Consider the following 23,668-nt stretch of genomic DNA (forward strand, 5'->3'; position numbering starts at 1 on the left):
CTCTCGGGAGCTGGTCCCCTTTTCCCCTTCCCCTCCCTTCACTCCTCACATTAAAAATCGGCCTTGTGCCTAATTTGCTCGGTGGGGGAGCAAATAAATACCATCTGTTCCGACAGATACTGCAAGCTATGACTAGCTATGACTAGCAAAGACCAGATGTGGGGACAACCTCACATGCTTGACCTTTAACCAGCTCCCATTTCCCTCCTCTCGGGAGCTGGTCCCCTTTTTCCCTTCCCCCTCCCTTGACTCCTCACGTTAAAAATTGGCCTTGTGCCTAATTTGCTCGGTGGGGGAGCAAATAAATACCATCTGTTCCGGCAGATACTGCAAGCAAAGACCATATGTGGGGGCTACCCCGCATATAAGACCTTGGTCAATGTAGGGGAAACCCTTCATACCAATTGTCAATATCCAGCTCCCCTACTCTCCGGGGAGGTGGTCCCCATTTCCCCTTCACTCCTCACATTAAAAATCGGCCTTGTGCCTAATTTGCTCAGTGGGGGAGCAAATGAATACCATCTGTTCCGGCAGATGCTGCAAGCTATGACTAGCTATGACTAGCAAAGACCAGATGTGGGGGCAACCCCACATGTCTGACCATTAACCAGCTCCCATTTCCCACCTCTCGGGAGCTGGTACCCTTTTTCCCTTCCCCCTCCCTTCACTCCTCACATTAAAAATCGGCCTTGTGCCTAATTTGCTCGGTGGGGGAGCAAATAAATGCCATCTGTTCCGGCAGATACTACAAGCAAAGACCATATGTGTGGGCAACCTCACATATAAGACCTTGGTCAATGTAGGGGCAACCCTTCATACCAATTGTCACTATCCAACTCCCCTACTCCCCGGGGAGTTGGTCCCCATTTCCCCTTCACTCCTCACATTAAAAATCGGCCTTGTGCCTAATTTGCTCAGTGGGGGAGCAAATAAATACCTGAAAATGTAGTATCTGTTCTTCAGATGCGGCACTTCCATTTCTTGTTCTCTTTCAGTAAAGGAGAAATCCTTCATGACTGAGACAATTTTTATTTTTGTACCTTTACTCCACGTTAAAAAACGACCCTGGTGTCTAACTCTGTCCCGTGGGGGGGCATTGTAAATAGGTACTATATATATATATATATATATATATATATATATATATATATATATATATATAACTCCACGGATTAAGGACTATCCACTTATTAGGTGTTTCCTTTCAGATTAAATATGTTTTTAACTCTTTTTCAAAGTGTTTTTTTTTTTTTTTAACTATTTGCTCATATATATATATATATATATATATATATATATATATATATATATATATATATATATATATACATACTTACTTACTTTTAAAACAAGCCAATTTTTATAGCATTATTATTAAACAACAAAGAAAACTATGACAAGATAAATCGTACACGCGAACAGACTGTTCGCCGAACAGTGTAAGTAAAACTTGGTTATGTTTTAGAAAAATAAAGGACAACCAGGGACCAACAATAACATTTGAGAAGAAATGTGGTTTACGGTTGCTCAGTGGTTAATGAAACAGACAGACAAAATGGGTGTGTTAAGTTGGAGCACAGTTCGTTTGACAGAAACACTTTCATCAAACCAGCAACTTGTGTAAAACTTTCTAAAGAGGAAAGAAATAAAACAATATTCGAGCGAGAGACACAAATACACAGGGAGATAACTCTAAATTCATAATGTTAGAATGGGAGATAACTCTCAAGTTTATTTAAACATTTTAAACTTTAAATTTTGTATTCGCATTCTAGTGTTACGTAAGTGGGTGTGCAGAAGCTGCGTGTTACTTTTGTAGTGGGGGTTACCAATGTTGGACTATGTAAAGTAGTCACTAATATGTAAGGGTGTGTGTCGGCGTTCATCAATTCATTATCGGGATCTATCAATTTTTAAGACCGAGGTTGCAGAGGAATTTCTAGAAGTCGAAAGAAATCGAGTATCCGTGGAACAACAGTTAAAGGTAAATCTAACGAGCTATCCGATTTACAGAAGGTTTCAATCAAACCACAGTCTCACACTTATAAAAATAAAGGCGCCGGTTTACAGTTTGCCACTGTGCAGGGGGAGACAACTCCCGTTTACTAAAAGATTCGTTCATTTTTCATCTCATAATTTAGGACGTGATATTTTTTTTTTATTAAATCAAAAGGGTTTGTATTACTGTGCACATAGATTCGAAAAAGTTGTCAAAAAAACAAATATATAAGAAATAAATATTATCAAAGGCAAGATAAGTTACTTTTCTACCAAACTGGATACATTTTTTTTTTGTTTTTATTCAAGGTAACATGTTTATTCAGCTCGAAAAACATGCAGTGTTTACCGATGTATTGGAAAATTCAAAATGGCGCCCGACACTCTCTTTAACATGGTAAGTTTGGGAAAAGGTGTTATAAATAATAAACTAGACAAAACACTATTAAAAAAACACCGAATATATATCAACTTGTGTTACGGTAACATATAATGAGCGAATTTCTAACAGTATTTTGTCTAGTTTATTATTAGGTAGAAAAGTAACTTATCTTGCCTTTGATAATATTTATTTGTTATATATTTGTTTTTTGATAACTTTTTCGAATCTATGTCTACAGTAATACAAACCCACATTCATAATACAAAATGTAGCCTTTACGCGACTATTAATAGCTTTTCACATAATTTACGAACAAATGATATATACATTAGTTGAAAACATTTTTAAAAAGAAGCTGCGGCAACTTTTTTTTTTTCTTTAATTAAAAAGTAAATGTCATGGTAAGGGTTTTAAAAAAAAGTTTTTAAAAAAAAAGTCTTTAACCTTAAAAAATACAAAGGATGAAACTTTTAACGATGCGGCGACGTTTTTATTGTAACAATGAAAAAAGTCGATAACATTAATAAAACAAAATGTAGTCTTTACGCAACTATTAAGAGAAAACCAACGAACCAACGATATTTTCATTAGATGAAAACATTTTTTTTACAACTTTTTGTAATGTTATTAATATTATAAGCTTCATTCAGTAAAAAAAAAAGACACCCTTTATATATATATATATATATATATATATATATATATATATATATATATATATATATATATATATATATATATTAGTTTCATCCCTGTTTTATTAAAAAGTTTTGTTTGAAAAAAATATATCCTATTGTTGCATTTCAAAAAATATAATATCATATTGTTGCATTTCATTTCTTAGTAAGTGGTAAAAAATGTAGAAAAAAGTTGTAAAAACTACAGTTTGTATTATTAATGTTATCAACTTTGTTTACAATTCCTCTACAACTAGCGTCGTATTTTTTTTAATTTTATTTTATTTTATTTTTTTTTTTTTGCAAGATGTTGGTATTATTAATATTATGAGCTTTGTTACAGTAAGAAAAAAATTATTAAAGAGTTTCATTCTTTGTATTTTTTAAAGGTTAAAGACTAAATTTTTAAAAACCTTACCACAATAATTACTTTTTAATTAAAAGAAAAAAAGTTGCCGCAGCTTCTTTTTTTAAATGTTTTCATTTAATGAAAATATTAGTTCGTTAGTTTTGTTTTTTTTTTTCTTTATAGTTGCCTAAAGACTACATTTTGTATAGATAATGTTATCAACTTTGTTTACAATTCCTACACTAGCAGTGTCAGATGTCGCCATTTAAAATGAGTGATAAAAATTTGAATAATTAGACTCCCTATCTTTCGGAGCTTATAACTACTTGAAAAATGTAATTTAACCCCTTTTTTTTTACCTGTAAAGTCAAAAGTGTAAAACCTCTTTAAAAAAAAACAAAAAAAAAAACAAGCTGATTTTTTTTTTAAGTAAAACCTCATATTTTTAAAATATTGTCCTGTGAAAATTGGACACCTACATCAATTTTTCTATTTCATTCAATGTTGTTTTTTTTTTTGTTTTTTTCATTGCATAAAGAAGGGCAAAGAACAAATGTTAAAATAATAAAAGGTTTAATAGAAAAATATGCAATATTTTTTATCGGTTTTCTTTAAAAGAAAGATTTCAAGAAATTCAACAAATTTTTACTTACTTCGAATATAAAAATATATATAAATTCAAAAAAATCACTTACCTATAAAAAAATAATAATCAATGGGTGCTTCCATTCTTCATTGTTAAGAATTTATCCATATTTATATTTTATATTTCATGTACTTTTTAAATAAAATAATTTTTTAAGCAAGGATTCAAAAAGACCGTGATTTTAAATTGTCATATGAGAGGTTCACAAACGGAGTTGTCTATCTTTCTTCCAGTTGAGAAATACAAAGGCCGAAAACTGACATAATTAATTATTTCAAAAACGTAAAAATAACACATTAGACCAATTATATTTCAAAAATAATTCCGGTAGTAACTCTATAAAGAAACAAACATTTGAAGTGCTGATATGTGTCTTATCTCCCCTTTGAATTTCTGACATATGTTTGCTGTCAAAAACCAAATTAGTCAATATGGGTCACTGTATTTGAAAAATGATCACATTTCACTCATCAGTTGAATAATTAAGTTTACTTTTATACACAAACCCGCTGACAAATTTTCCATGTTTTTTCTTATTCTCTTAAAGAATTACATGATTTTTTGATTTAAAATATTTTATTTCTTCTTCATGCAATGAAAAAAAAAACAACATTGAATGGAATAGAAAAATTGATGTAGGTGTCCAATTTTTACAGGACAATATTTTAAAAATATGAGGTTTTACTTAAAAAAAAATCAGCTTGTTTTTTTTTTGTTTTTTTTAAGAGGTTTTAAACTTTTGACTTTACAGGTAAATTTGCACATAACTATTCTTTTGTTTTTGTTTTGAATTAGATTATTTTATTTATTGATCTTTTATCTTAAATTTGTAAGGTGAGAAAATTAATTTTTTAATAGACATTTCAAAATGAGGGGAGGTGAATTTGAAAAAAAAAAACTTTGTCTAGAATATTATATCCGGTTTATTGTAAAGAGGATAAAATTTCACATTAAACCTGAAAATATCTTAAAAATGGAACCAATAGAAAAGTTTTGATAGATTTTTTTAATTGAAAAAAATTGAAAAAAATTTAACTCGTAATTTTGTATATTTTATTCAGTTTTGTGTTAAGGATGTCAAAAATTTTGTATATTTTATTCGCAGTTTTGTGTTAAGGGTGTCAAAAATTTTGTATATTTTATTCGCAGTTTTGTGTTAAGGATGTCAAAAATTTTGTGTATTTTATTCGCAGTTTTGTGTTAAGTGTGTCAAAAATTTTGTGTATTTTATTCGCAGTTTTGTGTTAAGGGTGTCAAAAATTTTGTGTATTTTATTCGCAGTTTTGTGTTAAGAGTGTCAAAAATTTTGTATATTTTATTCGCAGTTTTGTGTTAAGGATGTCAAAAATTTTGTGTATTTTATTTGCAGTTTTGTGTTAAGGATGTCAAAAATTTTGTGTATTTTATTCGCAGTTTTGTGTTAAGGGTGTCAAAAATTTTGTATATTTTATGCGCAGTTTTGTGTTAAGGGTGTCAAAAATTTTGTATATTTTATTCGCAGTTTTGTGTTAAGGATGTCAAAAATTTTGTATATTTTATGCGCAGATTTTGTGTTAAGGGTGTCAAAAATTTTGCGTATTTTATTTGCAGTTTTGTGTTAAGGGTGTCAAAAATTTTGTATATTTTATTCGCAGTTTTGTGTTAAGGCCAAGGGTGTCAAAAATTTTGTGTATTTTATTCGCAGTTTTGTGTTAAGGGTGTCAAAAATTTTGTATATTTTATTCGCAGTTTTGTGTTAAGGGTGTCAAAAATTTTGTATATTTTATTCGCAGTTTTGTGTTAAGGGTGTCAAAAATTTTGCGTATTTTATTTGCAGTTTTGTGTTAAGGGTGTCAAAAATTTTGTGTCAAAAGTTTTGTGTCAAAAATTCCCCAAAATTTGGACACACCTATTCCTCTGCAACTATGTTCATTGTTACAGTAAAAGAAAAAAAAAAGTCGCCACATCTTTATTTTTTATGAAACCATTTACTTTTTAATAAAAAAAAAGTTGCAGCAGCTTTATTTTCAAATGTTGTCATCTAATGCAAATATTGTGTATTCGTTGGTTTTAGCATCGTAAATTATGATATGAAGACAAAAACGATTCTCTTATTTGTCGTGCAAAAACTGCATTTTGTATTATTAATGTTATCAATTTTGTTACATTAAAAAAAATCGTTGCAGCCTTTTTTTTTTTTTTTTTAATGTTTTGATTTAATAAAAAATGTCGCGTCCGAAATTATGAGATGAAAAAATGAATCTTTTAGTAAGCGAGAGTTGTCTCCCTTTGCACAGTGACAAACTGTAAAACATGTGAATAACTTCGGAAAAACAACGACACCTGGCAAAGAACTTGTTTGAAATGAAATAACATTTATTTACGTTTTTAAGAAACATTAATTCAAATCTTTCCAACGTTAAGGTTTTTGCAACGAGTGTTCATTAGGCTGGCTTAGCTAAATGAGTATCTCGTGAAAAGGGCTTGAAGCTTAAGATTACTGATTTTTATAGACGGAGTGTCATACATTATTTTCTTAGGAAAAGAAAAACAGTCATTAAACCATGTAAGCGGAGTGCTCGCATGTGTGTGTGTGTGTTCATCACATAAGAAAACAGTAGTTTGAAATAAAATTTGCTTAAGAAGAATGAATTCTCGTTCGATATGGTAACTTTCCATAATGAGAATTTAGCCGCATGTCGTGCGCAAAGTCATGTTATATGATTTAACGTCTCACAAGGATAGAGTACAGCATATGTGCTGAGGATGGGCAGCAGTGATGTTTACTTGTAGAACTGCATCCTGGACTGTTTAAATTTTGGCGGTTAAAACGTTATATATGGGTGTTCTGGAATATTTTAGTATGTTGTATCACTGCGCGTGAAGCGCAAAATAGTTTCTTTGTCTCATGTGTTCAGATGGGCAAGTTACGACATTGTAGTTCTGCACATTCTAATATCCGTGGGCATTGAAACGATGATTGCTATGAAAATGTCTCTGCCAAAGATTTGTTCTGGTCATATGTAGCGGTTGCTACCGCATTATTTGAATTATTTGGACAACTGTTCTTATCTTAAATGTTATTTCCATAATGTTTCAGTTGATGTAACATTCCAAATTTTTTGTAGATGTGTCTTGTCAAACTTGGGAATCATAAATTTTTCTAGTTAGGACAATGACTTTTTTCTTTATTCATAATAAGTAATATATTCAATAACTAATGAGACTGACTACTTTATGTAGCTGCATGGACCCTAACTTGTGATGTTAATTTTAGTTAAAGAAAATGCTAAAATCCATGCTGACAATTAAATTGCTATTAAAATATTGAAAACAGAAAAACACATGAATGTTGAATGAAGGAGGAAAACATTGCTGAACAAACAAAAGATATGTACAACATTTAAAAGACATTTCATGTAATTGTTCATTTGAAATGTTCAGCCTCCATAGAAAGTCCAGTTAAAAATATTACGAACAATAAAATGAATTTGTTTATGCCTGTTTGTTATAAATGTGAATGTGCATGAAGCAGTATAGGCTATTTGTGAGTGTGTTAGCGTGTGTTGCTTTTTGCCAGAGTACTTTAACATATTACTGTGTGTGTGAGTTGAGAAATGAATATTAACTTCTCAAGCCCAAAGGGGCGGAGGAAGCGAAATTGTAATGATCTTATTTACACAGTGCTGATTGTCCTATTAAATTCAACAGGGGCTAGGGACCCAAAACTAACTCAACCCATGGTTCAAGACACTCCCAGCATCTGAACTAGGAATAGGTTAACCAAGTCTAATGAAAGAAATGTCCAATTTTTAACTACAGAATATTCCAGAAAGTAACCAGACTGAGGGCATCTTTAAAGTAGATGATCAATGTAAGAATGAATGAATTGTTTGCAGTCGATAATCTTTGTAAAGTGACTATTTTCTTCAAAGTTGATTAACGTTGTAAACATGAATTCTTGAAAGCGAGAAAACATGAATTAACAAACACAATATATTTATATGAACAATTTTATAAAAATGTAAAATATACTTTGAAAGACCAACGTTCGTTGAAAAGTTTTAAAGTTCTTGAATAAGAAGTAGAGAAAAGCATCAGAAAGTTCACTTGAAAGTTCGTTGTGTGCATGTGTGTGTTTATCTTCTGGATGTCTAGTTTCACTGGAGATATAGTAACAGGTTTAAAGAAATTTCAGTGTGGAGCATTTCAGTCTTTCAGGATGTGTGTTGTTGATGTGGGAAGTCAAGGCGTGTTACAAGTGTCTCGAGAGAACTCTGATTTGAGTCACTGTTTTATAGGAGTTTATTAAGTTCGTCTCGACCTGTTATTTTGACATAGACTTGTTACTTTTGGAGTTTTAAACGATTTTCATTGATTGAAAATAATTTGAGTTAACACGTTCCTGTGAAAACTTACTTGCTTTTAGGGGTGAAGAGGAAAGCAAACTCCAATGATGCAGAGAAAGCAAAAGGATAACAATTCAATCCATTTGCTTTTTAGCATTCGTCCAAATCACATCTCAATGTAAAAATCCGACGCCAGATTACCATGAAAGAAGTGAAAAAGAAAGAAGAGGAAAGAGTAAGCCAATTGAATAAAGAAAGAAAAGGAGTAGCGTATATTAGCTCCTAACTTCCCTATGCTCCTTCGTCACGCACATCAATTTCTAATCTACCACAGTATCCAATAATTCGTTATGGAACAATCCAAACTTCAAACAACCCCCCTGAGATCCCACACCTACCTTACTAACAATATATTCATTTATTTCAAGTTAAAATTCATAAACTTGCAATGTATCAATCCATATTTTTATCGATGTTTTACAACCACCTTAACGAGCTAAAATGTTTTAAGCTTTACTATAAGATATTACCCTCTCTCTCTCTCTCTCTCTCTCTCTCTCTCTCTCTCTCTCTCTCTCTCTCTCTCTCTCTCTCTCCTCCAACCAGTCCTACGTCACCGGTCCACAAAGAAAGATAAAAAACGGAATGATTTACGTCACATCTTATTAAATGTCATTTAACAAAACACACAAAATAAACCAATAACAAAAATAGCGTAATAAAACAAAATAAAATTGTCCGCTTGAGTTATTTTTTTTTTCTTTCGTTTATAACTAATTGTTCTTTCTTTCTTTCTTTCTTTCTTTTTAATCATGTTTTCCCAGAAACGTTAAGTCACATTCAACAAAGCACAAAACAACAAACAAAACAATAAAACCTAATCAAATTTTCCAACGTCCACCTGTGTGTGCGCATGCGTGTGATATAGCTAGTGTTTCTTTCTTTTGATGTAACTACGCGTTCTTTCGCTTCTTTTTATACTATTTCTTTTTTTTTCTATCTTTTATCTGTTTTTTACCATTTTTCTTTCTGTATTATGTTTTTGTTCACATTGAAATCAGCTTTCTTTTTTTTACTCTATATTATTTCCTTTCCTCTCTCTCTCTCTCTCTCTCTCTCTCTATTTCGATTTGTTACTTTTTTAAATTGTACATTTACAAAGTTTATTCTGAAATATAATTAATACTTCCAAATATAGATCTAAACAGCAAATTAACAGATGCTAATAAACTAAAGTGTTGCCTACGGTATCAGTAGCATTTTCTAAGAAAAGTAGAAAAGTAGAAAGGTGGTTGTGGTTAATGTTAGGGTTAATGGTTGTTAATAGTATTTTAGATACAAAAAGATAGATGTCATATTTCTCTGAAAAAAAAAATGATTAAAAGATTTGAAAATCTATGTAAAAGGTTATGAGGTTTGTTTATTGCCAGGTTAAAAAGTATCCTGGAATTTCTGAAAAGGAACAAACGGAAGTTTAGATTAAAATGAATTGAGAACAATGCAGGAAAATTGCTCTGCGATTTTGGTAGATATTAAATTGAATATGTCCTTTGAATTTCCCATCTTAACACGATGTTAAAATAAAAATGTCTGGACTGACCGGAGTAGATATCTTCCAGCTTATAAGATATATGAAGTTAACATAGTTTGCGTGAAGTGTTATCAAGTGTGTATATACACAAAATTTATAGAAGATAATAAAATGCAGAGGTGCAATGGATAAAATGGTTAACCCTTTACCACCAATTGTTTTTCATGCAATAAATAAATTTTTAATCATGAATTTATATTTTTCTTGACTCAAGAAATAGGATAAAGGAAAAATATCACCAAAATGTTGAACCATGCGTAGACTTGTAATTTGAAGACCAGTTGAACTGACAAGCCATAATAGTAAGAAATATTTCCTATACAGGTGTTTTTTGAAAGACAACTTGAAAAGTACAATTTGGCGGTAATGTTGGAACAAACTATGCAGATTCACTTTTTATATATACGATATATATGTATTTTTTTATCTTATATTTTATAATTGCATTGTATACTTACTTGCTGTGTTGTATAATATTTCGGGGAAATTTTCCTCCGTCTGATATGTGTCCAACTTTAGTTTAAACGTGCATCATACTCAACATGTCTATCCAAGACATCTCTGAATTATATTGCCTTCTATAAATTTCCTTTACACACACATGCACACACACACACCACACACACATACATACATATACATTTATATATATATATATATATATATTTATATATATATATATATATATATATATATATATATATATATATATATATATATATATATAAAGATATGAAAATAATAACTGGTAAAGCATGGCAGACTCCAGACGAAATAGTAGCATTTGGAAATTATTTCGAATTTCTTTATAAGGACAAACAAATTCTGTTTAAGATCAAACAAATCCAAAATTATCTAATTGTTAAATAGTGAACAGGTAGACACACTAGTATATAATTTGGTTAATTGAAAATAACAGAAAATGAAGTTCAGTGAATTGAATTTATAACATTATCGTGGTAAATAGTTTAAAGAATTGCACTGAAATTGTGAAATGAAGGAAACCTACGCACATAAATACCAAAAACAAGTCACGTGATAGTTTTGCAAAGTTTAAGATTCTTAAAACAATTGTGCCTGATAATGAAACTCCATTTTTGACAACAGTTCCATTTTGTTAATACATAATTTAGTTAAAAAATTTACTAATATATAATTTAGTTGAAAAATTAGCTAATATAAAGTTTACTTGAAAAATTTGCTAATATATAATTTAGTTAAAAAATTTGCTATTATATAATTTAGTTAAAAAATTTGCTATTATATAATTTAGTTAAAAAATTTGCTATTATATAATTTAGTTAAAAAATTTGCTATTATATAATTTAGTTAAAAAATTTGCTAATATATTATTTAGCTGAAACTTTTGCTAATATATAATTTAATTAAAAAATTTGCTGATATATGATTTAATTAAGAAATTTCTTAATATAATTTAATTTAGTTGAAAAATTTGCTAATATACAATTTAGTTAAAAAAATTTGTTAATACATAATTTAGTTAAAATTTTGCTAATATATTATCTAGCTGAAAATGTTGCTAATATATCATTTAGTTAAAAAATTTGCTAATATATAATTTAATTAAAATTGCAAATATATAATTTTATTAAAATATTTGCTAATATATAATTTAGTGGACAAATTTGATAATTTAGTTAAACAATTTGCTAATACATAATTTAATTAAAAAATTTGCGAACATATAATTTAATTAAAAGATTGGCTAATATATAATTTAATTAAATGAGTTGCTAATATATAATTTAGCTGAAAAATTTGCTAATATATAATTTAATTTAAAAATTTGATATATAATTTAATTTTAAAAAAATTCTAATACATAACTAAATTTTAAAATTTGCTAATATATGATTTAGTTGAAAGATTTGCTAATATATAATTCAATTAAAAAATTTGCTAATATGTAATTTAGAAAAAAAATTGCTAATATATAATTTAGTTGAAAAATTTGCTAATATATTATTTAGTTGAAAACTTTGCTAATATATAATTTATTTAAAATACTTTCTTATTAAATTCAGTTAAAAATTTGCTCATATTTTATTTAATTGAAATATTTGCTAATATATAATTTAATTGAAAAATTTGCTCATATACCATTTATTTAAAAAAAAAATTGCTGATATATAATTAAATTAAACAATTTGCTAATATATAATTTAGTTAAAAAATTGGCTTCTATAAAATTTAGTTGAAAAATTTGCTAACATAAAATTTAGTTAAAATATTTGCTAACATAAAATTTAATTAAAATATTTGCTAACATAAAATTTAGTTAAAATATTTGCTAACATAAAATTTAGTTAAAATATTTGCTAACATAAAATTTAGTTAAAATATTTGCTAACATAAAATTTAGTTAAAATATTTGCTAACATAAAATTTAGTTAAAATATTTGCTAACATAAAATTTAGTTAAAATATTTGCTAACATAAAATTTAGTTAAAATATTTGCTAACATAAAATTTAGTTAAAAAAATTTGCTAATACATAATTTAGTAAAAAGATTTTCAAATATATTATTAAGTTGAAAATCTGCCTAATATATAATTTAATTATAAAATTTGCTAATATATAATTTAGCTGAAAATTTTTCTAATATATATATAATTTAAATTAAAAAATTGCTAATATATAATTTAATGAAAAAATTTGCTAGTATATTATTTAATTGAAACGTTTGCTAATATATAATTTAGTTAAAAATTGGCTAATATAAAATTTATGTTGAAAAATTTTCTAACATAAAATTTTGTTAAAAAGTTTGCTAATATAAAATTTAGATAAAAAATTTGCTAATGTATAATGTAGTTGACGAATTTGCTAACGTATAATTTAGTTCTAAAAATTTCTAATTTCTAATTAAGTTAAAAAAAATTTGCTAATATATAATTAAGTTAAAAAATTTGCTAATATATAATTTATTGAAAATTTGCTATTATATAATTTAGTTAAAAAATTGCTGATATATAATTTAATTAAGAAATTTCCTATTATATAATTTAATTTAAAAATTTGCTAATTCATAATTTAATAAAAAAAATTACTAATATATAATTTAGTTCAAAGATTTGCTAATAAATAATTTAATTTAAAAATTACTATTATATAATTTAATAAAAAAATTTGCTAATATATAATTTAATGAAAACAATTTGCTAATATATAATTTAATGAAAACAATTTGCTAATATATAATTTAATTAAAAAAATTTGCTAATATATAATTTAATTATAAAATTTGCTAATATATAATTTAGCTGAAAACTTTTCTAATATATATAATTTAATTAAGAAATTTGCTAGTATTTTATTTAATTGAAACGTTTTCTAAGATTTTATTTAATTAGAAACGTTTGCTAATATATAATTTAGTTTAAAAAATTTCTTATATACAATTTATGTTGAAAAATTTTCTAACATAAAATTTTGTTAAAAAGTTTGCTAATATAAAATTTAGATAAAAATTTGCTAATGTATAATGTAGCTGACGAATTTGCTAATATATAATTTAGTTCTAAAAATTTCTAATATATAATTAAGCAAAAAAATTGTTAACATAAAATTTAATAAAAGAATTTGCTAATTTCGTATATAATTTAATTAAAAAATTAGCTAATATATAATTTAGTAGAAAAATTTTCTAATATATAATTAAATTAAAATATTAGCTAATATATCATTTAGTTAAAAAATTTGCTAGTATGTAATTAATAAAAAGATTGGCTAATATATAATCCAATTTAAAAATTTGCTAATATATAATTAAGTTAAAAAATTTGCGAATATATAATTAAGTTAAAAAATTTGCGAATATATAATTAAGTTAAAAAATTTGCTAATATATAATTTATTAAAATATTTGCTATATAATTTAGTTAAAAAATGCTCATATATAATTTAATTAAAAAATTTCCTATTATATAATTTAATTTAAAAATTACTATTATATAATTTAATTTAAAAATTTGCTAATACATAATTCAATAAACAAAATTACTAATATATAATTTAGTTAAAATATTTGCTAATATATAATTTAATTAAAAAATTTGCTAATATATAATTAATTAAAACATTTGCTAATATATAATTTAATTTAAAAATTTGCTAATATATAATTTAGTTTAAAAATTTGCTATTATATAATTTAGTTAATAAATTTGCTAATATATAATTTAATTAAAAAATTTGCTTATATGTAATTTAGAAAAATAATTGCTAATACATAAATTTGTTGAAAAATTTGCTAATATATAATTTATTTAAAATATTTTCTCATATATAATTTACTTAAAAAATTTGCTTATATTTTATTTAGTTGGAAAATTTGCTAATATATAATTTAATTAAAAGATTGCCTAATATATGATTTTGTTTAAACATTTGCTAATATATAATTTAATAAGAAAATTGCTAATATATAATTTAATTTAAAAATTTGCTAATATATAATTTAATTTAAAAATTTGCTAATATATAATTTAATTTAAAAATTTGCTAATATATAATTTAATTTAAAAATTTGCTAATATATAATTTAATTTAAAAATTTGCTAATATATAATTTAATTAAAAAATTGGCTAATATATAATTAAGTTCAAAAAGTTGCTATTATATTTGCTATTATATAATTTAGTTGAAAAATTTGCTAATATATAATTTAATTTAAAAATTTGCTATTATATAATTTCAAAAATTGCTAATATATAATTTAATTAAAAAAATTTTAATATATAATGTAATCAAAAAATTTGCTAATATATAATTTAATGAAAGAATTTGCTAATATATAATTTAATTAAAAAATTTGCTAATATATAATTTAATTAAAAAATTTGTTAATATATAATTTAATTAAAAAATTTGCTAATATATAATTTAATTAAAAAATTTGCTAATATATAATTTAATTAAAAAATTTGCTAATATATAGTTTAGTTGAAAAATTTGCTAACATATATTTAGTTATAAAATTTACTTATATATAATTTAGTTGAAAAATTTGCTGATATATAATTCAGTCAAAAAATTTGCTGATATATAATTCAGTCAAAAAATTTGCTAATAGATAATTTAGTTAGTTGAAAATAACAGAAAATTAAAGTTCAATCATAGTCAAGTTGATGAACCTGAAGGTTAGTTTTATGCAACTGTGGGGATCGATGGAAATTTAATGTGACATCACGCGGCTCAAAGAGAGAGCGTGGGAGATAAGTTAGTAATTTGTTGAAAGCGGTTAATGTGTAAACATATTATTTAAAAATGCTCTGAGAATATATGATTAAATAGCGATTAGTGATCTCTCCCCTCTCTCTCCCTCTCTCTTTGCCCCCCCCCCACTGCACTGGTCAGCGATTTGGATTGAAGATCAAGTTGAATAAATATTTTCTATTAAAACAGAATTTATGTTGAACCATGTCGACTATTTGTTTTACATGAGAACAGTTCGTTTGAACTAAAATATATTCCTCAAAAGATTTCTCACTCGTTGCTAAAATTTTTTTCCTTCAATATAAATTAAAGCCATTAAAGTAATTCGATGATAGCACTAAACGTGTAAACATGTTATTTGAAAATGTTTCGAGAATATTTGATTAAATAATGATTAACGACATCCCCCACCTCTGATGACATCGAGGTCAGCATCATGTTATTTTAAAATGCTCTAAGAATATATGATTAGATAGTGATTATCGATCATTTCTCTGCCCCCCCCCCCACTGCACTGGTCAGCGATTTGGATTGAAGATCAAGTTGAATAAATATTTTCTGCAGCAAATTGGGTTAGAAACAGAATTTATGTTGAACCTCATTTACAATTTGTTTTCCATGAGAACAGTTCGTTTGAACAAGAGTAAATTCTTGATGACATGAGATTCAAACAAAACATTACTATAAAATATGATCACACCCAATGTTCATGAAAAATGTGTTGATTTTATTTTAAATGATGAAGTTACCTACTCAGTCAATTATTAAATACTAGCAGGGTCATCCAACGTTAAAAGTAAGAAATATATTTTTATCAATAACAGTTGATTTCCTACTGGATATGATGTCTGCTATATAAGGTATCAAAAGAACCCATTCGATCGAGTGAGGAGCTCTTCACTGAAGAGGAGGAAGAGACAGTAAACTACCGTTGTCACATTCATGGTAAACCATTGTAAAAACTGAAAAAACAATCAACCAAAAAAAATAAATAAATCTTAAGCACTAATATGCAAATAAAATTTGACAAAAAAAATAGGTATTGAGATAAGTTTTACTTGCAAAAATAAACTAATCCGTTTACTCTCTCTCTCTCTTCTGAATCTGCAAATAAATTACCTGTTTGCCCGTAGATTAATTCCTATTTTAGCTACAAAAATATTAAGAACAAGGAAATATTGTTTTTGTGTTTTTATAAAAGTGAAATAAATTCTTTATTTTTATTATCAGTTATTAAGATTAAGCCTCCTCTACTTTGCCCCAAAAATAAATTTGCAAACGTGATTATTCTTCATTTTTTATTACTATTAGTCATCAAGCCTCCTCTTCTTTGCTTATAAAATTGAATTTGCATAAGTAACCATTCTTTTCTTTTTTATTATTATTATCAAGATTAAGATTAAGCCTCCACTTCTTTACCCATAAAAATTAAATTTGCATAAGTTATTATTCTTACTTATATTTATTATTATCAGTTATTACCAAGATTCAGATTAAGCCTCCTCTTTTTTGCTTATCCTATTATAAATTTCTGTACTGTCTGTGGGTGTGTGTGTGACGCAGTTTAAGTCAGCCTACAGGCAACCCACCCAGGTAATTTAGGTACCAAAATGAAGCTTATGACCCAGCGGATGTTTTAGTGTTATTTATATCCATGTTTGGTGTATGGAAATGCAAAATAAATGCAAAGAAATGCAAAGTAGTAGTGGTGATAGGAGTTAAATCGGTGGGAGTAGCATCAGAGACAAGAATAGTAGTGGTAATAGGAGTTAAATTGGTAGGAGTAGCATCAGCAGCCGTTAGGCAAAGTGATGGTGAGAGACATTAAATCGGTGGGAGTAGCAGCAGCAATGATTAATGTTGGTTGAAAAATACAAGATTTTTTTTTTTATTTAAAAAAAATTACTTCCATTTTCTCCGTCTGATTAACAAAACAAAACAAAAAAAGGATTTTCTCTGATTTGCAACCAAAAAAAAGAAAGTAAGTAAAAAGGTTTCTATTAATATTGGTTGAAAAATACAAGATTTTTTTTTCTTTACTTTTTAAAAAAGATTACTTCCATTTTCTCCGTCTGATTAAAAAAACAAAAAAATGGGACTTTCTCTGGTTTGACCAGGGTGGTCAGTTAAGACCACCGGTCATTAAATAAAATAATACTTTTACCCATGTATCTCATATTTTTTTTTCATTAATATTGGCTGAAAAAAATACAAGATTTCTTTTTGTTTACTTTTAAAAAATAAATACTTCTATTTTCTCTGTCTGATTACAAAAAAAAATTGAACATTCTCTGATTTGACCAGGGTGGTCAATTTAGACCACCAGTCATTAAATAATATAATACTTTTGCCCATGTATCTAATTTTTTTTTTTTTCGTTAATATTGGTTGAAAATACAATATTTTTTTGTTAAAGTAGTTCAAGGAGACATCTTCTAGAGGAGAACCGAAGAAAAAATAAGTAATTGCTAACTTTAGTTTCGTAAATATTGATTGTGTAAATACACTGTACTTACTTGCTTTTCTTTCACAATATGCAGCCATCTGGCTGCAACGGGGTTACTTGTAAAAATAAATTTGTATTAGTGATTATTGAAACGAGTCAGGCATGCATACATTCACTATTATGTAGATATCTCAGACCGACAAAAAGTATGTTTTCTGTAGACTTAACTTTATCAAATTTCTATCATGAAGATGCTAGTAAATATGATGAAATCAGTATAGTTAAAGACGATAGCGTTTAAGAATAATTGTAACCATGTGGGGCAGGCCTTTATGTGCTTCAGACTAAATATGCAACACAATATTAGCTACTTGTATTTTCTCTACCGCTCTCCCTCAAACCAAGACTGTACCCTAATAAACAAAGTCTCAGACAGCATAGATATAGCACTCTCCCTCGATACTAGCGCACAAATACATGTATTTGGTGACTTCAATGTCCACCACAGTAACTGGCTAGGATTCTCAAATCACACAGACGTAGCTGGTAGCGCAACACATAGCTTCTCTATATCTCATTCCCTATCTCAGTTGGTTACATTTCCGACACGTTTCCCAGACCAGCACGATCAACATGCCTCACTTCTAGATCTCTTTCTGACAACGGTTCCCAATGACTGTACAACAAATGCCCACAGCCCACTCGGGAATGCTGATCACGCTGTGATAATGGTAGAAATCAGCCTAAATTCTCGCCCTAAAACTGAAGACCCACTACTCAAAACAACGAGGTATTACAAAAAGGCTGATTGGGAAGCCATCAGGGAGCTCATCAGAGATGCCCCATGGCAAAATATCTTTACTCTTCCAGCGGAACAGTGTGCAAATGAGACAACTGAATGGTTCAAAACTGCTATTGAAGCACATGTTCCCGCACGGAAATACTATAGCAAGCCCCACTCTCCCCAATGGTTTACTTCTGCTTGTGCAGCTGCCATTTGTCAAAGGCAGCATGCATTTCCCAGATTCAACCGACATAAGTCCAGCTCAAATAAACAGAAGTTTATAGAAGCTAGAAATAATTGTAAGAGAGTGATAGAGACAGCTAAGACAGATTACTCTGAAACCACCAGAAAGCGCATCGAAGCACAGAAATTAGGAACCCGGGATTTTTGGAAAATCTACAACAGCGTAGTTAATAATGGACAGTTAATTATTACCCCACTAACAAACAATCATGAGGTTGCTTGCACGGCAACTGACAAGGCTAATCTGCTTGCCAGTCGGTTTGCCTCAAACTCCACACTGAATTCGGTACACCACTCACTCCCTGATTTTCCTCTGCGAACAGACGCCACACTTGACGATTTGAAAATCACCCCTTCTCAGGTACATGCTATTATAAAAAACCTAGACACCTCAAAAGCATGTGGACCAGATCTCATCCCGGCTGTGCTATTAAAAAAATGCTCTGCCGAGGTTGCTCCAGTTCTGTCCAAACTTTACAATAAATGCCTTAACGAATCTTGTTTTCCCGACTGCTGGAAAACCGCCTCTGTGGTACCAGTCTTCAAGAATTCTGGTGAAAGAACTGACCCACTAAATTATCGCCCCATTAGCCTCCTCCCGCTTTTCGCCAAAATATTTGAGTCCTTAGTTAATCAAGCCCTAGTCCAGCACCTAACAGCTGCTAAACTCTTGACTGACAAACAATATGGATTCAGGCAAGCCCGTTCAACAGCAGATATCTTAACTGTAGTTTCTGAACGTATATACCGTTCATTGGATAAAACAGGGGAGGGTAGAGCGGTGGCCCTTGATATATCTAAGGCTTTTGACAGGGTATGGCACGATGGTCTTCTAAGGAAAATTAGATCATATGGAATCACTGGAAGAATTCATAATGTAATTAAATCCTTCTTAAGTAATAGAAAAATCAAAGTTGTCCTCGACGGACGTACATCCAAACAATATGACATAAATGCGGGAGTACCTCAGGGGTCTATCCTTGGACCTCTATTATTCCTGATATTCATAAACGACCTCCCTGATAATATTGTTTCGGAGATGGGTATATTTGCCGATGACACCACTCTCTATAACAGATATGAGGGGAAAACAAATGAACACATATCCAAGAAAATGGCAGAAACACTAGAGGATGACCTCCAATCCGTAGTGGAATGGGGACAAAAATGGTTGGTCACATTCAATGCTGCTAAGACTAAGCTTGTTTCCTTCAATAACTACAAGATACCTTCTCTACCACCAATAGCAATGGCCAAGAACACATTGCCTGAAAGTACTTCTTTTAAACTCCTCGGCCTAACGTTTACAGGGAATATGAACTGGAATAGATACATTGAGAGCATTGCCAAGGCTGCTGCAAGGAAGGTTGGCTCCCTCTACCGTGCTAGAAAACTACTTATGCCTGCCAGTATCCTATACCTCTATAAGGCAATCATTCGCCCATGTATGGAGTACTGTTGTCACATCTGGGCTGGTGCATCTGCTGCTTGTCTCTCGCTCCTGGACAGGGTTCAAAAAAGAGTCGCCAACCTGATAGGTCCTGAACTGTCATCTAGGCTTCAACCTCTGTCCCATCGACGAGATGTTGCATCCCTCTGCCTGTTCTACAAATACTTTAATGGTGAATGCTCTGACGAACTGCAAACACTTGTACCTCCCCAACGTAACTACCCCCGACAAACCGGACAAGCTACTAAGTCTCATCCCTTTACAGTAGAGATCCCTAGGTGCAAGAAAGCCTTTTACTCCAATAGTTTCTTCCCCAGAACTGCGGGTCTTTGGAACTCCCTTCCGGGATTCTGCTTTCCCAACTGCAATGATATGCAGAAGTTCAAGTGTAATGTTAACAAACATCTTTCTACTCTTCTCCCGTCATAATGACCCCGCTAATTAATTCCCTAATAGTACCCCCCTGCTTCAAAGTGGCACTGTGCCTTGTTTGGGGTGAAAATTGAATTAAAAAAAAAAAAAAAAAATGTGGTATGAGGAGGGAAATCAGTGTACCTTTTAATTTCTGTATGGCACTGAATTCACTAGAGGTATAATTCACTGCAAAAGGTATACAATAAAATATTCTTCTAATAAGAAGAGGTTTATTCTACTTGGGCTTCGTTCCAAATCACTGACCAGTGAGGTGGGTAGAGATAGATCAAGAGAGAGTGTTTGTGTGAGAGAGAGAGTGGAGGGAGATCAGGATAGAAGTGAGTCTTAAAGCTTTTTCTTAATATATTTCGATTCCCTACCTACCAATTTTAAAGACTAATAAACAGGTCATGACCCCAATTCAACTGCCCCCTAAAACGGGGGATAATTATTCTTTGAATGAGGCAGCATACCCTGGCATCTGTTTGATGACTATAATACAATATAATTTTGACAGTAATGAATTGAGCAGAACCTTTATCAACAACACCATTTAACATATTAAAATTCCACTGTATTTCCCATGGATGGGAGGTATGTGTGAAAAGATGATTAAATGTAAAAAATGAGTAAAAACTGAACATCATTACTACTTTCAACTTTGAACACAGATTACTGATAGTCAGAAAGCCAAAAATTCTGAAATTGAATTGACACTCTTAATGCCTAATGCTATTTTTGCATCCTAACTTAAATGTTGAAGTTTCGATAAAGACTAATTCAAGTATGAGAGAGCTGTGTTTCAGGGCTATGGCAATGCAGTGTATGGAAACAGCCACTATATACGATGTCCTCCACTCTCTATCTATAAATATTATTATATAAATATGCCAATATTATTGGAAAAATGGTCGGATCACTCCACCACTCCCATAGGTATCTCACTGCCGATACAATACTCTATCTGTATAAGAGCCAGGCACACTCTAAAATGGAGCACTGTCTAAGCAGGAGCTGCTCAGTGCGCCGTATCCAGCCTTGATAGAATTCAAAACCAACTTCAAAACCTGATAGGTGATGCCCTTTTCTCTTCTCTAGAACCTCTTCCCCACAGAAGAGATGTTGCAAGCCTGCCTCTGCTTTATTGTTATTTTCATGGCAAGTGCTCGACTGAACTCCAATCTATGGTCCCCCCTTGCCAAACTTTCACAAAAAACACTCGACTTTTTACAACCATTATATACGATTTCCTCCACTCTGTCTGTGCTTAAGTCTACATGTAGATTCCATGAACAAAGTTATTTTCCCAGAACTGCCCACCTGTGGAACACTGTTCCACTGGCTTGCTTTCTGGTTGAATACAACATAGTAGCCTTCAAATCCAATGTAAACAAGTTCTTGTTGAGCCGTCCTCATAAATAATCAAATTTTACCCAATTTACACGATTATCACTACCACCTTATCCTTGAGTGGCCTTTGGGCTTTGATAAGTGGTGACTCCCAAGTAAAAAAAAAAAGGTCTATGTAGTAAAATAAATAACAATGACAATAATGAATATGTATTACATCAACCGTATCCATACACTGCATTGCCATAGCCCTCAAACACAGCCTTCTCACACTTCACATAATGTTTCAAACAAACTACAAAATCCTTCCCTAATTCGAGTAATTTTTTTCTAACAATGAAACAACAATTTCTGGATGCTCTTACATACTTTTCATAGTATCTATTTTTTATTATCTAAAGCCACGAGTTATCAATAATTTTTTTATTTATTTTTACAGCATTAAAAGGAAAGGATCCAAGGGAGACAATTCTAAGTAGAAATTAAGAAATTGCAAATAATATTTTTTTAAATCAGCCATTATTTTTTTTTTTTATCAACATCGTTAATTTTTGAATGCAAGACGTATAAACAAAGAGATAAATTTTACTTACCTCTCCCAATAACTCTACACTCGAAATCCAACAGAGGATTTACTAAATAATTTTTAAAATACTTGACATGAACAATACCACTTAAGCTTGATGAGGAGGCTGTAAAGAAGTGTATAATATAAATTTTAATAATAAAATATAAGTGAATGGTGTTGATAAAAACCAGTAAAAATTGCAGCATTTGGCAATTCAGCAAAGTATTGGAATCTTTCATCGAAATTTAGGAGCCTCTCCCATCTATGTAACAAAGGAAAATGGTTTCTTTGGAAAATTATGACATTCAACATTTGAGATTTTTTTTAGAAAATTAAAACACAATGTAAAAACAAATTCTCCACTAGAAAAAAAGCTTTTGAAGTGTAAAAGACAAATTGCATTTAAGCTAATAAATCAAAATTTGCTTCTGACTAGTCAATTTTCATTTGTTATTATTGTACCATGTTATTGGCAATATAATAATGTACTGAGCTATAATTAATTTTTAAAATTAATGTAGTCTGGCCCAGACGACTGCTAATATGAAACATTTTTAAATAATATAAATACAATAGAAGTTGTCTACTTTAAATTCTAAAATGAGCAAACAAACAAAAATAAAAAATTTAAATGACTGTTCTGCATGCCGGCTATAAGCCAACAAAGATCCTAGTGGGTGTTCACTGATATAAGAGTTCGAATCCAGGTGTATCCGAAATTATGGAACACCTGGACTGAGTTTAACAGCTATCTGACCACCCAAATAGCTCATTTTCCATCAAGGAATTTCTCACGCCAGTAGGTTTTGTGAAGGGTGACTAAGGACCATCGTCACCCAAAGCCCAATCCAAAACAATATTTCGATACCATTCCCTGGTGTATAATTGATTGCAAAATAGTATTAGTATTCAATTATTACTATTAAGTCACGTCCGTTCAGCTGCAGTTATTTTTCCCTTGTGGTTTGAGTTGCATCACCAACTAACAGGGGGCAAGCCAGCGAGGCAATTGGAAATTGCTCTGTATTCTTTCACATAATAAAAGCTTTGACTAAGTTTTGTTATAACAATTATTACTGTTAAATCCGTTCTCACAGGGGTTGAGTCACAGGGCAATGCCAGATGGATACAGCTAGTTTATAATCTTATAGGGATGCACACAAAAAAATATTCAACAGTACGAGAGGTTAAATTCAATAAAC

General features: G+C 29.6%; 1 protein-coding gene across 1 annotated transcript in view; it reads left to right on the plus strand.

Moving 5' to 3' along the window:
- Positions 1 to 1,853: 1,853 nt before the first annotated feature.
- Positions 1,854 to 23,668, plus strand: part of LOC145279657 (uncharacterized) — an 82,869-nt gene continuing 61,054 nt past the window's right edge. Inside the window, exon 1 of the mRNA XM_080130896.1 lies at positions 1,854 to 1,984. The gene's annotated coding sequence lies outside the window, so the exon portion shown is untranslated. The remainder of the gene's footprint in view (positions 1,985 to 23,668) is intronic.

This window comes from Euprymna scolopes, chromosome 7, assembly GCF_053919585.1.
Source record: "Euprymna scolopes isolate OS-2025 chromosome 7, ASM5391958v1, whole genome shotgun sequence".
NCBI lineage: Eukaryota > Metazoa > Mollusca > Cephalopoda > Sepiida > Sepiolidae > Euprymna > Euprymna scolopes.